We start from the raw sequence: 15,752 nt of genomic DNA, 5'->3' as shown, positions 1-15,752 counted from the left end.
GTAAAAGGAGTTTATTATTCAGGAACTTCAAGGAATGGAATTCTCTAATTTTTCTCCAAATACACCACTTTGCAATCTACATATATGTTTTACATAAGTTTCTAATCTATATTGGTTTATTTGTCCCCAGACATAATGGTCTTGCTCATTGGTGTTGTTTTGTAATAAATAAGAGAAAATAATACAAATAAAGGTAAGGTGTGAACTTGATCTAATTTGCCTATTAACTCTTAATCGTTTTTGAGAATTTTATCCTAGGGGCAGCTAGGTGGTACAGTGGCTAGAGCACCAGCCCTGAAGTCATGAGAACCTGAGTTCAAACCTGATCTCAGACACTTAACACTTCCTAGCTGTGTGACCCTGGCCAAGTCACTTAACCCTAATTGCCTCAACAACAACAACAACCAAAAAAAAAAAAAAAAAAAAAAAAAAAAAAAGAAGAAGAAGAAAAAGAAGAAGAAGAAGAAGAGAGAGAGAGAATTTTGTCCTAGAAATTTCCCCTCAGGAAAACATACAGTGACATGAAGAAATGCATGATAGAATGTGACAAATTTATAAATTAATCCAATGTAAAATAAGTTGTTAAACTAAAAATTTCAAATATCTTGATAATTTTTACGGGGGGAGATCTCTTTGAATGAGCCAGATAGTCAAGACAGAATTATTTTTGTGAATTATGTGAGTTGAATAATTGCTTCAGGTCTTTACTTCAATTTGTATCTGCAAATACAATACAAATGTTCATGATAGTAGATCATGAGGTTAAAAATAGTTGTAAAAAAATCAATAAAATAAAAACTAAAATTGATTGATACACTCCTGCAAAAAAGAAATATTCTATGACATTTTCCTAGTCTTCTAGTCCAGTGACTTTATGGTTATAACACACAAATGATATTTTCAGTTATTTGAATTAAAATTTCAATTATTTTTTCCAGCTTAACAAACTTCTAAAACACCTACTATATGTACTTGCTGCTGGGATGCAAAAAAATAATAAAGCAAATCCTCAAGAAGATTGTTTCTATTCCTTCCTGGAAAGGAATACAATGTATAAAAAAGTGAGTAAATATAAAGGAATTTGAAGAAGAAGAAAACACTAACAATTTAGGAGGCAGGGTGGGAAAGAGAGATATCGGGAAATGCTTCTCATAAGTGGCACCAAGGCTGAATCTTGAAGGAAACTAAGGATTTTATAAAGAGGTTTTATTTTAACACTTAGAGTATAGGGACAGAAACACCTATCCAAAGAGCCCAACTAATATGATAAATATGAACTTTAATAATAATAATAAACATATTAATACCTTTGTGCAAAAGTTTAATTTCAAATTGGAGTAATTTCCCCACAAATAATCAATTCAGTCCACATATGGTTGTCAACTGTACAGTCAACAAGAGGCAGCCCAGTGGAGTACACTGAGTGGAGTACGTTACAGTGGAGTAAATTGAGCTTTGCTTGTACTTGTAGTGAGAAAGTCTTGGGTTTGAATGATGCCTCAGTTACTTCTTGGTTGTGTAATTTCAGACAAGTGACATCTACTCTGTGCCTCAGTTTCCTCATTTGTAAATGAGGGTATTGTACTTAATTACCATTATGGTCTAAATCTATGATCCTAAGATATAGAAAAAAAAACCTGAGTTTCATATGATTTAAAATCACATTCTGTGTATTGCTTTCATCTAACCATGATCCTATAATACACAATATTGAAAGATAATGGAAGAGTTTCCTAGCCTGAAGCTTCATAATGAATCTCTAGAATTTCTATTTTATCTTCCTAATCCTCTCTACAATTTACAATTCCACAAGCTTCCTTGTTAACCTCATAGTTACTAATAATAATGGCAATAGTATTACATTTTACTATTATTAGTTATGGAGATATAAAAGTGAAATATTCTTATTATTTGTGATTGCTTTGAATTCTCTCCTCATTATTTATGCTTATGATGCTATAGGGACATAGGACTATATGAGACCTTTCTTGATCCCCATATATTCCTTTTTTATTTATTTATCTGTGCACATATTGTTTCTCCCAATAGAATATTAGCTTATTGAGGTTAGGAACGCTTTTTTTTTTTTTTTTGCTCTTTGTATCTTCCCTCACTTGGCGCATAGTAGGACCTTAACAGGTCAATTTTAACAAATGATTGTTGTATTAAAGGAGGATTGCCATTTTAATGAAAAAGATGATGAATTCCATGCTGAAAATGTTAGACTACAATGCCAATGGAATATCCAGGGAGAGATATCCTAGAGTCCTTTGGTGATATGGAACTGGATTTCTGATTTTACAGAGAAGCAGCATGGATTCATGTAGAGAGTCACCCTGAAAGTCAAGAAATCTGAACTAAAGATCTATGTCTAATACATACTGACTGTGGGGGAGTAGGCAAGTCACTTCAGTTCTGCATGTTCTGGGGCATATCTCCTGGAGTAAAATTTGCAGAACAGTTGCCAGTCTGCACTGGAAGAAGTTGTTTCCCCCATGAGAGTTTTCCACACTAATGAAATCATAGGTCCAGACCAATTTTTATATAGATTTGAAACTTAGACAACTTCACATATCAAAATGGATTGAAATTTTTATTTGGTTATTTTACTATTTATAGAATATACATAATATATTTATATAATATTTTATATTTAGTTATATTATTATCAATTAATTATATTATATTAATTTGTTTAATATATTTATATAATATATTCACATTTTATGTATAGTCACATATATGTATATATTCACATATTTTACACATATATTCTATGCATTAATACCTCCATACTATCTGTGTGTGCACATAGACAAGCATAGTATTTATAGTGACAAATATACTATATATCTTCTTATAACTCTATAGATACAAGTCTTAGGAAAGATAATCTCTATGGGTCTTGGTTTCTTCATCTGGAAATGTGGGTATTGGACTAGATGATTATTTAAAAATCCATTCCATCCTTAAATCCTATAATCCTATGAAGAGGCACATATAAATTATTTAGAGCTTTATGATAGAGAACTAACACTCTTAAAAACATTATAATATCTTTATCTTGCTAGAGGAAAAATTTAATTCTATAGCCCTAGTCTATAAAAAGACCCAGAAATGGTAGGTGATAACAAATTGGTCAGTGTGGCCAACAAAATCCTATATCAAGAAGTTATTTGTATGACCTTTGACCCAACAAATAAAATACAATTAATCTTTTCTTTTCTCCAAGATTGTTAAAGCATTGAGTTCTCTGTGTAAACATAGATGTCATTCTTCCTGGAAAATTTTTTTGCTCTGGTGTGAAAAGGCATGACTGTAGTTTTTGGCAAGTTAAAGGAGAGCTAGCTATCAAAACGCCATAACTTAGGAATCCAGAGGAAACACAAGTTCAGTCATACAACCAGGCAAAGAAGGCGATTTATGGAGCATCCTTTTCTGTCTTGGAGTTGGTAGTCAGATTTACGTTTCTGGGCTAGCCATATATTATATCTGGACATATCTATCTATGCTTGTCCAAAGCACTTTAGTAGCTAGAATTTGTTAAATGATGCAAAAAATTTAAATCATTCTGAACATTTCATGTAAAACATCTACACACCATATCATATAAGCTGAGTAATTGTTACCCAACTCCCTTAAAATTAAGAATTCTTTAAGAGACCTACATGAAGAAAAATACAATCCTACCAAAAATATGGCCTACATCAAAGGCCATATTTTTGGTAGGATTGTATTTTTCTTCATCTAAAAGCCCAAAGTCAGCCAAAAATGCTTATGATCAATATTTTTGTCAGCAAGTATTTTCTTTTTTAAAAATTTAATTTAATTTTTTTTAGTTTTTTATTTTCAAAACATATGCATGAATAATTCTTCAACATTAACCCTTGAAGAACCTTGTGTTCTAATTTTTTTCCTCCCTTCCCCCCATTCTTCTAGATGGCAAGTAGTCCAATATATGTTAAAACATGGAAAAATATATGTTAAATCCAACATATGCATACATATTTATACAATTTTCTTGCTGCACAAGAAAAATCAAATCAAAATGGAAAAAATGAGAAAGAAAACAAAATGCAAGCAAATAACAACAAAAAGAGTAAAAACATCATCTTGTGATCCACACTTAGTTCCCACAGTACTCTCTTTGAGTTTAGATGCTCTCTTCATCACAAAATCATTGAAACTGGCCTGAATCATCTCATTGTTGAAAAAGAGCCACATCCATCAGAACTGATCATCATATAATCTTGTTGTTGAATGATCTCCTGGTTCTGCTCATTTCACTTAACATCAGTCCATGTAATGTGAGCAAATATTTCCAATGGGAAAAGTTTGGTTGAGTGCTATTGTAAAGAACTCTACCAAAGTGAAATTGAATCATTTTAGAATTAGAAAAAAATTTTTCTTGATTATCATTCATAAAAAATCAAAGTATCTAGAGGAGGTTCTTCAATAGGTTATGGAGACCCCCATGGAGAATTTACAAGAAGATATTAGCAAGAGTTTTCTTTGGTGAGCTGTTATCAGTGGGTTTCAAGCAGCATATTTGGATAGAGTACCTGCATCAATGAGTACATATATGAAAGTATTGTTTTAAATTTTTTTGCTACATATTTTTATAACACATCTGCAAGGCAGGTGGTAAAAATGATGTCAGATGATGATTGCTCCTCTACATTATATGCTTTGGAAAGATTTTATGTGAGACGTTCAAGAGTGACTTGAGTTGATTTGGCCTTTAAAATATATATTCTAACTATAAAAATATTTTATATGAAACAGTCAAGAAGTTGCCAAAGATACTGTTTGGCAAAGCACAAAGGACTGAACCTCCTTATGATGAAGACCCTTTCAGCTATGTAGTCCTGTCATTTTATAGATCTGATTCAAAATAAAATATTTGAAGAGGGAAGTGAGTTTTGAAATCTCTCAATAAAATTGTCTCATCCAATCCAACAATTCAAAAAGCATTAATCAAGGAATTACTTTGTGCCAACCACTATGCTATATGCCACATTTTAACAGATTTTACCCCTTCAGGGTGCTTATATTCTACTTGGGGAAAATATGCCCATGACCTTCAAGAAAGTTCAATAAATGAGTTTGAGCCCCTAATCAAAGTCTGGTTCAGACTCCAATACAAAGTGTAACATCCAGGTGACACCAGACCTATTTTATATGCCCACAAATATTTTATTCTCATTCAACTCATTCTATCAAATTCACTTATTCTAGGTGCTTTACATAAACTTGGTTCCAGGTTGGATTTCCAAATTGTGCTTCAGAAATAATGCAAACTTTAAATTTCATTTAACAGGGAAAATAAATCAAAGCACTTGACCAGAACAACAAGGACTTAGGTTGTTAAAACATTCTCATCCTTGACATAACTTAGTAAAAAGAAACTATTTTCTTATTTAAAAAATAATTCCAATTCTATAAAAGTGTTCAATCATTTTAACACATGGAATATAGTAGCTGTACTTGTGCTAAAAATACAGGAACATATTATTAATCCAATACAAGTTATATGCAAAGAAAACAACATGTACTCCAAAAAAAGTCAGGCAACAGACTTTTATACCTGCTATATACTAGACACTATGCTAAGTGCGGGGCATATGGAGAAAAGCAAAAATCAGTTTGAGCTTTCAAGGAGCCCTCCTCTAACAGAGGAGAGAATATACAGCCAAATGTGTATGAATACTCTCTACACAGAATAAATTGGAGATGATCAATTGTGGGAAAGCACTGTAATTAAAGGAGGTCTAGAAAGAGGGATTTTAGTTAGAACTAGAAGGAAAATTAAGGTGTCTGGTGAACATTTAATAGGTGAAAGATAAAGGAATCAATAGAGATGATAATTGAACCCATGGCAACTTGATGACAGTACCAGGGTACAGAGGAGTACTAGTGCAACAGAACTTGTAGTTGCAGTGAATTAGGAACCATCTTCACACTTCAAGTGCAGAAAAGAGTGCTTGTTGTGGCTCACAGATCAGAGTATAGGCTGAGAAAATAGTAAGCCCACCTTTCCTTAGATCACACCTTGGAAAAACTAAAAACATATAGGTCCCCAAAAGTTTCTTTGAAAAACAGACACATAAAACTACTCAAGCTTGGGACAATGCATTCTCCTCCTTGAAAGCAGAGTCCTACTTTTAAAAAGACTTGATAATAAAGAAATAGTCTGGGAAAATGAGTAAAAAATATTTTTAAAATCTGATCCTACAAAGCTACTATGGTGATAAGGAAGATTAAAACATTCAAAAGATAACAGAGATAAAGCTTATATATCCAAAATCTTTAATAAGACTAGGAATTGGTCTCGGGCCATGGAAAAACTCAAAAAGGATTGTGAAAATCAAATAAGAGGTAGAGGGAAAAAATAGAGAAATGAGAGTGATATAAGAAAATCATGAAAAATGAGTCAATAGGTTGGTAAAGGAAATAGAAACACAAACATATATATATACTGAAGAAAATAACACCTTAAAAACCTGGCTATGCGAAATGCTAAAAAAAATTTTAAAAAGTGAACATAATCATGTCTTAAAAAACAGAATCAGCCAAGTGGAAAAAGAGGCACAAAAATTCACTGAAGAAAAAAAAACTTCCTATAAGTAGACTATAGTAAAACTTCCTATAAGTAGAATCGATAAAACTATCAGAAATCTTATGACTATTTAAATAGATGCAGAAAGAAAGGTTTTGATAAAATAGATCACTCATTCCTGTTAAAAATATTAGAGAGGATAAAAATAAATGGTGTTTTCCTTAAAATGATACATAGTATTTATCTAAAACCATTAGCAAATATTATCTGTAACGAGGGTAAGCTCATGTAATGAGGGTAACCTTTCCCACATCAGGACTAAAACAAGAATTCCTACTATCACTACCATTATTCAACATTATACTACAGATATTAGTCATAGAAATGAGAAGCAAAAGAAATTGAAAGAATTAGAATAAGCAATGAGGAGATAAATCCACCCCCCGCTGCAGATTATATGATGGTGCATTTAGAGAATCCTTGGAAATCAAGTAAAAATCTTCTTGAAATAACATTAGCAAAGTTTCAGATATAAAATAAGCTCACATAAATCATCTACGTTTTTACATTTTACCAAGAAAGTTCAGTATCAAGCAAAAGAAAGAGAAATTCCATTTAAAATAACTATAGAAAATATGAAATGTTTGGGAATCCCAAGACAAACCCAGGAACTTTATGAAAACAATTACACAAATAAATTCAGATCTACATAACTGGAAAAATATCAATTGCTCAAGAGTAGGCTGAGTTGATATAATAAATATGATTAATTTACTTATATAATTTATTTACTTAGTGATATCTTAATCAAAGTACCAAAAAGTTATTCTTTAGAGCTAAAAAAAATAAAATTGATATGAAAGAACAAAAGGTTTAGAATATCAAAGGAATTAGTGAAAAAAATGGAAAGGAAGATGTCCTAGACATACAGATCTAAAACTATATTATAAAATGGCAACCATCAAAACTATTGGATACTGGCTAAGAAATACAGTTGTTGATCAGTGGAATAAATTAGGTATACAAAACACAGAAATAAATTACTATACTAATCTACTGTTTGATAAACCCAAAGACTCCAATTTTTAGGATAGGAAATCACTACTTGACAAAAATTTCTGGGAAAACTGGAATATAATATGGATAAGAATAGGGGTAGATCAACATTTCACATATGATAAAGTAAAAATGGATGCATAATTTAGACATAAAGAGTGATACCATAAGCAAATTAGGAAAGTAAGAAAAAATTTTCCAGTGAGCTCAATGAAAAAGGTTATTGTGAGGACAAAATGAAATAATATTATGAAGCATTTAGCATAGTGTCTGCTACATAGTAAGTAATACATAAATGCTAGTTATTTTTATGGGTTTGTTTTAATCATATCAAACTCTGTCATTCCATTTTTCTTGATAAAAATATGGCACTGATTTGCCATTTCCTTCTCCAGCTTATTTTATTAATGAGGAACTGAGTCAGACAAGGTTCAGTGACTTGACTAGGATCAAACAACTAGTAAGGACCTGAGGATAGATTTGAACTCAGAAAAATGAATTTTCCTAACTCCAAGCTTAACTCTAAGCTCCAATCCAGTTCACTATCTAGCTGCTCTGAAATGCCAGTTAGTAGTATTCTACTATCAATGATAGATATTATTTCACATTATTATAATAAAAATTGAAGTAAGATGAAAACCATATAGATACCTTAGAGAAGAGGACTAAAATAGATAATAAGCTTTTTTAATATAGAAAAGTGAGCTCAAATAATGAGTATGGACTAAGTGTTGTAAAGAAACAAGTGACCAAATGCAGGTTTTTCTTCAGTCATTTTCAATTGTGTCCAATGCTTCATGGTCCCATTTGGGGTTTTCTTGGCAAAGATATTGAACTGGTTTGCCATTTTTTCCTCCAGCTTATTTTACAGATGAGGAAACTGAGGCAAGCAGGGTAAAGTGACTTCCTCAGGGTCACCTAGCTAATAAGGGTCTAAGGCTCAATTTCAACTCAAGTCTTCTTGGCTCCAGACCTGTTTTGGAGGTATATTACCTCCAGGTATTATCCACTGTATTACCTAACTGTCTCAAATGCTGTTTTGGATACTGCTAAAGAGTCATGGATGAATGTCATTCTTCCTCATCCTCATTCCATGATTAACTCCTTGTAATCCCATGTATCAAGGATGGCAGAACTTCCAGAAGTGGACTCATTAAAAGGTAGTCATAGCACAGTGGAAGTAACATGAGATTGGATGTTGTCAGTGTATCTCAGTTCAAATTTTGGCTCTTCTGGTTACTAGTTGGGTAACTATGGGCAAGTTATTTCATCTCCATAGCCCTCAATTGTCTCAGTTTTAAAAGAAAAAAATTAAACTAAATGTACTCTAATGTTGCTTCCAGCTCTAAATCTGTGATCTTTTGATATCACTTATTTGATATCTACCACAAAGTCTTTCCTGAGTACTTACTGACTCTAATCTTCAATGACTCCCAAACACCTACTCTCTGTAATTACATTATTCACTATCATTTCCTTGTGCAAATCTTATTTTTACATGGATTGTAACCTTTGGATCCTGTATAAGTCTGTATGGTATAGGGCCCAGCCTTTAGTATACATTTAAAAAGTATGCTATTGATATTATTGGTTCATGCCTCAGTCGTGCATGGATTCCCCAACCTTCCTCCCTGATTCTTTTAAGGCTGTAGTTATAGTGGAAGGAAACAAGGAATTATAGTAGTAGGTCTTCTTTTAAAAGAATTTTTAATTCATTCCACTGCTTTTTTAGTGGGTGAAAACCATTCCAAACATTCCCTTTTCATTTTTTCCCCCTTGTATCCTTCATTTTCTGTAAAGTCAGTAGGGCCATAGAAGAAACACACAATATAAAAGATCTGAAAATGGGAAAACAATAATCTGTGTCTTTTTCATCTACCTAAACCCTTCTGGATCAGAAGATACAAGTACTTTAGAGATAAAGGTTTTGAATTGAAGACATTCAACTGCTCAGGCCTCAGTTTTTTCATCTTTAAAATGAGGAGCTTGAACCCATGTCCCATAAGGTGATTTCTATTTCTAGAGTTATGTTCTTATACCATTTTTTTTAGCAATTTATGATGTCTGATTAATAGTAAACAGCAACCCTCCCAAACACTAAAAGCTCCATTAATTCTGAGTTTGTAGCTACTTGGAGGTATGTATAGACATGCTTTTCCTTTATCTATAATTGAAATACTCTTTATATCAATTTTTTGGAATTCATTTGCTTTATTTCAGATAGAAAAAGAAATCAAAATATCAGAAGAAACTGTAGCCACAAATCCTTTCAAAGTAGAGAGGCAATATTCAAAGTTAAGATTGTAATTTTTTTCTGGAAAAAACTATAACATTCAATAAGTTATTATAACCACTCCTTAGAAAGTTAATATTATATGGTACTTCTCTTCCAATTTTTGAGGGAGGTCAGGAAGACATTAAAACAAAAACCACATTCATTTTAACATTCAAACCCAAACAAAAGAATGAGGGAATGGCATTTACAATTCCTTATGTGAGTAGAAATGAAAATGTACCATTAGGATTTTAAATAGTTCAATCTCTTTATAAAAACCTGAGATAAATACTGTTCCCTGATTACTTCAGCTAGACACTTTGGAAGCTAAAATAGTGCACAAAGGGATATATAAAATAAGATATGGTGAAAACCAAGAGCTAATATCTTTTTCAATAGTCATAAAGAAAACGCAGTTCAAACATTCAGATAATAAAGTTGTTCTTTCCTTGAATTGAATTAATATTTCCCCTTATATCCCCTTGCTACTTTTGGCTTCACCATATATTTTATTGAAGAGCTTTTCTCCCAATAAAGTAATTTAATTGAATATTAAAAAGGCCAAGGTATCTAAATGTAATTTAGAGCTCCCTACCTGGGATTTAGCAACTATAACTACATGGGCCAATATAAAACCTGTGGAACTTTTCTGAAATCCACTAGAGTAGAGTTATGATCCATTTAAGGATCCAGTTGTCTGAGATTCTTTACATTATTTCAGAAAATGAGCTCCTTTGGCCAGAACTCCAAAAAGATTCCTCTTGTGCTAAATTTGAATCTGTAGAGAATGGCAATTCAATAAAGTTCTGTGTAACTTTAATTTTTCATTAACCATGGGAAAATATAATTTATAGGTGACCACGGATTTGAAGCATTTTAGCCGTCTTCCATCATCTGTGATGCACCAGCAAATGATGCAAGTAATGGAGCTCACTTCATTTACTCACTTCATTTCTGAGACTTAGAAAAACTGAGGATTAAGAAGACTGAATAGTACATCCACCCTACTCCATCTTCATTCTGTGCCTTCCCACCTACCATCAAGAGTGCCTCAGAAAAGAGAAAAATATTCTGTCACGTAGAGAGTGAAAACACCTGCTAATTAAGTAATTATTTGCACAGATATGCTCTAAGCAGTTTATTTTAGAGAGTTGCTGACTTGGCTGATTGCGTAGGGTGGATGGCAGACAATAAGGGAGCTCACACCTCAGATTCCCTAAACAGGGGATCATACTAAGAATCAGCCACTTTTGTAAGGAAAAAAAAAACAATAAACAACCAAAATTACTGAATAGTTCTGCCTTTTCTCAATTGACCATTGTCATGGACCAATGCAATCCACATATTGCATTTGCTTTCTTGATTTCAACATCAAAAAAATGGCCCCTTTTATTTGTGCATCTCATTCAGTGTCTCTGTTTTTAACATAATAATTATTAGCTGCCATTCTTATAGGACTTTAATATTTGCAAGGCTCTTCTCATATGTTATTCCCATTTGATTGATGCTGAATTCCTGACATCATGTGCTTCCAGGAATATGTCATTCTTTCTTTCCATGCAGTCTCAAGAATCATGTACATTATTGTTAAATATATATCAGCTATTTCTCAGTTGAGGTAACCCTGTCTTTGTTCCTCTACTAGATTTTGCTTTTGTCATTAATATTTCATTCTTGAGATCATCTCACCACCAGTTGGTTGATTTGCCCTCTCAAATGTCAAGTTCCTACCTGTCTTTTTTCTGAACTGTTTGAAATCTGTTTCCTGAAATGTGGGGCATATTTTAGACTGGAGTTGTCAAACACTGAGCCTGCAGATACATGCAGCCCTAGGTGTATTGGAAGCAAATTAAAGTATCATCAGGGAATTTTTCCAAAAAATAAGTAAAAATACAGAAAAAAAAAACATAGTTAACATTACATTTTGAAAAGAAGTAAATTTGCAACCCACAGGAATCTTTCTGTGTGGATTAGTGCTCCCCACCCCCAGCCCATTTCTATTTGAATTTAACACTATCTAACTTTGCTACCTTAACTATTGTAAACCCTAAGGAATAGAGGTCACTTTCTCCTGAGATTCTCATCATTTTTGCTTTGTAACAGCTATTTCTTATTAGTTTCCTTCATTCTTTGGAGATAAAATTATCATAAAAGTTAATGACGGGAACATCCCAGAGGTTACATCATAACAACACATATAAGACTGAATTTGGAGTCAGAACTCTTAGACTTGAATTCTAATCCTACCAAATACTACCTTTTGCAACCTAAACAAAACCTTGAACTTCTCATCATTTAAATAAGAAGTTTAGATAAAATTTGGCCTAAGGTCTTTCTACTTTTAGATATGCAATCATAAGATCACAGATTTTTGAGATGGAATGAGGCTTAGAGGTCATCTGAATTAGCAGAACTTCTTTATTTTTTACACTCACAATTCCTTTTTGCCCTAGAAATTTTTATAGGACCCCAGATATAGAGGTATATAGAATAGGTATATAAATAAACTGATGATAAATCATAAAGAAATTTATTTTAAAACAATTCTTTGTTATATATATAATCATCCAATTTATTAAAGACAAGAGAAAATTTGCATATTAATGAGATGGATGTGTTTGTTTATTTTTACATAAAGAATTACATCTTGGTAGGATATTTGATATCTTTTACTATTGCCAAATTTAAGCAACCTCACATTCAATTGGTCTCAATCCACAGTTTAATACACTTTGATCTACAATTGTGATAGATTTGGATCTATTTAGGTGAACCTGCAATAATCTCATATACATTTTTCTACAAATAAACAATGAAGTTTGATTTTTTAAAAATATGAATTCTGAATGGGAAATTTAAAGAATGTTCTTTTATATCAAGGCAATTCCAATAGTTTCCTGATAGAGAATACCATCTGTATCCAGAGATAGAACAATGGAGACTGAATGTGGATCAAAGCATGCTATTTTCACCTTTTTTTGTTGTTATTGTTTGTTTTTTTCCCTTTTGATTGGATATTTTGTACAGAATGGTAAATATGGAAATATATTTAGAAGAACTGAGCATGTTTCACCTCTATTGCATTGCTTGCTGTCTTGAGAAGGAGGGAGTGAGGGAGAAAAAATTAGAACACAAGGTTTTGCAAAAGTGAATGTTGAAAACGATATTTGGAAAAATAAAATACTATTAAATTTTTTAAAAAGAAGCTTTGATCTAGGACAACACCTTCTTTTAAGAAAAGAGAAATTAAAACCCAGAAAAGTTAAATGATTTGACCAACATCACACAGAAAGTCCATAACAAAATCCATTTTTAAATCCACATACTCAGATTCTAAATCCTTCACTATGTGCCATGTGCCATCTGAAATCTTAAATTAATTGAAAGTGTTTGAGTGAATATTCAAACTTGTACCTGATTGTTAAGATGCCACTGTGTTTTCTCACACTTGGACAGAAGAGGAAACAAAGTGATTGAGCCCATAGTATATCAATCTCATTGCTTAATAAAAGCTGCTCTTATTGTTTCAATAAACATAAAGTCCAACTCTAAGTTGTAGCACTTCAATTTGCTTTTAAACAAAAACCTCTCAACAAGTGGGAAGTGTCTTCAAAGTAAATGTTTATTTGAGATTTATAATATTAAAAAGTCATCTAGAGCTCTGAAAAGCTAAGTGACTGGTCCAGAGTCAGTGAGGTTGTATCACAGGGGGACTTGTACTGAGGCCGTTTTAACTTCAAGGTCAGTTTTCTAGTTATTATTCCATGTTGCCTCTTTCTTCATGAGTTTATCAAGAACCCACAAAAACCCACTACACAAGCCTTATTTCCCTTTGTAACAGGCCCAGATACTACCGATAGATTAGAGAAATTAAGAGTTATAGTATACCTGTATTTCAGGAAGAATACAAAAGCCATAGTTTGAGAGGTACCTTAAAAACTATACTAGCCCAACTTAGAACTACATAGGAAAACTTTTAATAAAGTTCCTGGAAATTAAAGTCACCTATTCTAGTCTAACCTAGGAGATCTCAAGGGATAGAGAAAATACTAATTCCTGAAGAAGACCAACATACTTTGGCATTTGTTGTTCAATCATTTAGTCACGTTCAACTCTTTGTTGGACTATGAGGTTTTCTTGGCAAAGATACTGGAATGTTATTTCCTTCTTCAGGGGATTAAGGCAAATAGCTAATACGTGTGTGAGGCCGCATTTGGAGTCAGGTCTTTTTGAATCCAGACCCAGATCTCTGTCCACTGAGTCACCTAGCTGTCTCCCATTTTGGCATAATATTAATTATTAGGGATTATTTTTCCTCCCCCAAGTCAAAGATTAAATTTGCCTTCAACACTTCCATTCCTTATTCCTTAGTCTCTGAAGCTAAATTGCACAAATTTAATCTCACTTTCACAAGGCTTTCTTTCCAATACTTGAAAATGGCTATCATCACTATTATCATTGTAACAGCTAATATTTATATGCCCGACACAATATTCTTAATGTCTTGAATTCGATTTTTCTTGCTTGAATGAAATAAGAGAAGGCATTCATTGGGTCTGGAGACAAAAAGCTGAAAATACTGTGGAAGGACTCATATAGTGAGAGCTCTATGATCTCACCTAAGAAAACATTAGGCTATTACTCTGCTATGTAGTCCGGCCACACGTTACACTTTCTTGAAGGCCACACACACAGAGAAATGGCATTAAGTAGGAGTGTGTGTACATTTTTAATCACTTAGTGAACACCAACTTTAAAAAAGGCGGGACTAATTTTTCTCATTTCAATCAGTTACAAATGGTCTTTCTGTAAGATTTATGAAAGCTCTTCTGTAAGAAGGATTTTATGCATCGATATTCATTAGGGATGTATTTCAGTGACCTGAAGTCTCTCCACTGGTAACAGACCTGTCTGAAATAATTAGATTTCCATATGGCAAGACCAACCTTTGTTGATATAGGATAGAATGTCCACCACTACTTTGAAACAGCAGTGCCCACAATTTAGAGCTATCAAGTTTCGTGAAAACAGTTCCCCAGCTACACTTTTTTTTTTTTTTACAATCATGTCTTGTTGGTGTGTCTGCCTCTGGCTTAAAGCAGGATGTGAACGTGTGAGTGAAATAGATGATGTCATCCTGGAAAAATTTTGTCAGGTTCAAATCTAACTCAAGGGACCAACTCGGTTTCGCTGGCTCTATGAAATTTCCTAGAAAAGAAGATTTTTTTTCCCTCTCATAATCCCATTTTTTCCAGCTTTCAAAAAATGACTTGGGCATTTAATTTTTATTTTCAATCTTACAACCACTGTATATTCAAAACAGAATATAATTCATTTTGGGGTGCACATTGCTAAGAATGTTTAAAGTTAAGAGGAAATGTGAAATAACTCCTGTTGACACTTCTCATTCCAGTTAAAATGGATTATTAGTTATTTCCTCCAACACATGCACCATAGGCCATCTCCTTCCTCCAAATCTATGCTTAAGCCGTGCCCTTGTCTCTGGAGTGTGTTCCTTCCTCAGAGTCCCTCAAAGCACAACTCCATTATCGAACCTTTCCTGATCTTTCTAGTTGTTAGTGAACTTTAATTCTCAAAAGTAAATTGAATTACTTTGTGCAAGTACACACAAACACGCACATATGTACATATAATTCCTATATACATATCAATTTTATATTTCCATATTTGTGCATAATTATCTATTTCCAGTAAAATATAATATCTTTAAGGGGAGTTATTCTTCCCCACTTTGAGGAATCAACAGTGTCCCACATATAAAAAGTTCTTTAAAAGTATTTGTTGAATGATCGATACCAGGAACCTCTAACCATTTGTTCAAAGCCTACTGAGACATCTTAG

The 15,752-nt window shown here is 32.8% G+C and overlaps 1 protein-coding gene across 2 annotated transcripts in view; it reads right to left on the bottom strand.

Moving 5' to 3' along the window:
• The window catches only part of GAS2 (growth arrest specific 2), a 144,098-nt gene that overhangs the window by 85,605 nt on the left and 42,741 nt on the right, over positions 1-15,752 (bottom strand). The gene's annotated exons all lie outside the window — the stretch shown is intronic.

Source organism: Sarcophilus harrisii, chromosome 6, assembly GCF_902635505.1.
Source record: "Sarcophilus harrisii chromosome 6, mSarHar1.11, whole genome shotgun sequence".
Classification (NCBI taxonomy): Eukaryota; Metazoa; Chordata; class Mammalia; order Dasyuromorphia; family Dasyuridae; genus Sarcophilus; species Sarcophilus harrisii.
This window is presented reverse-complemented; position numbering and strand designations above follow the sequence as displayed.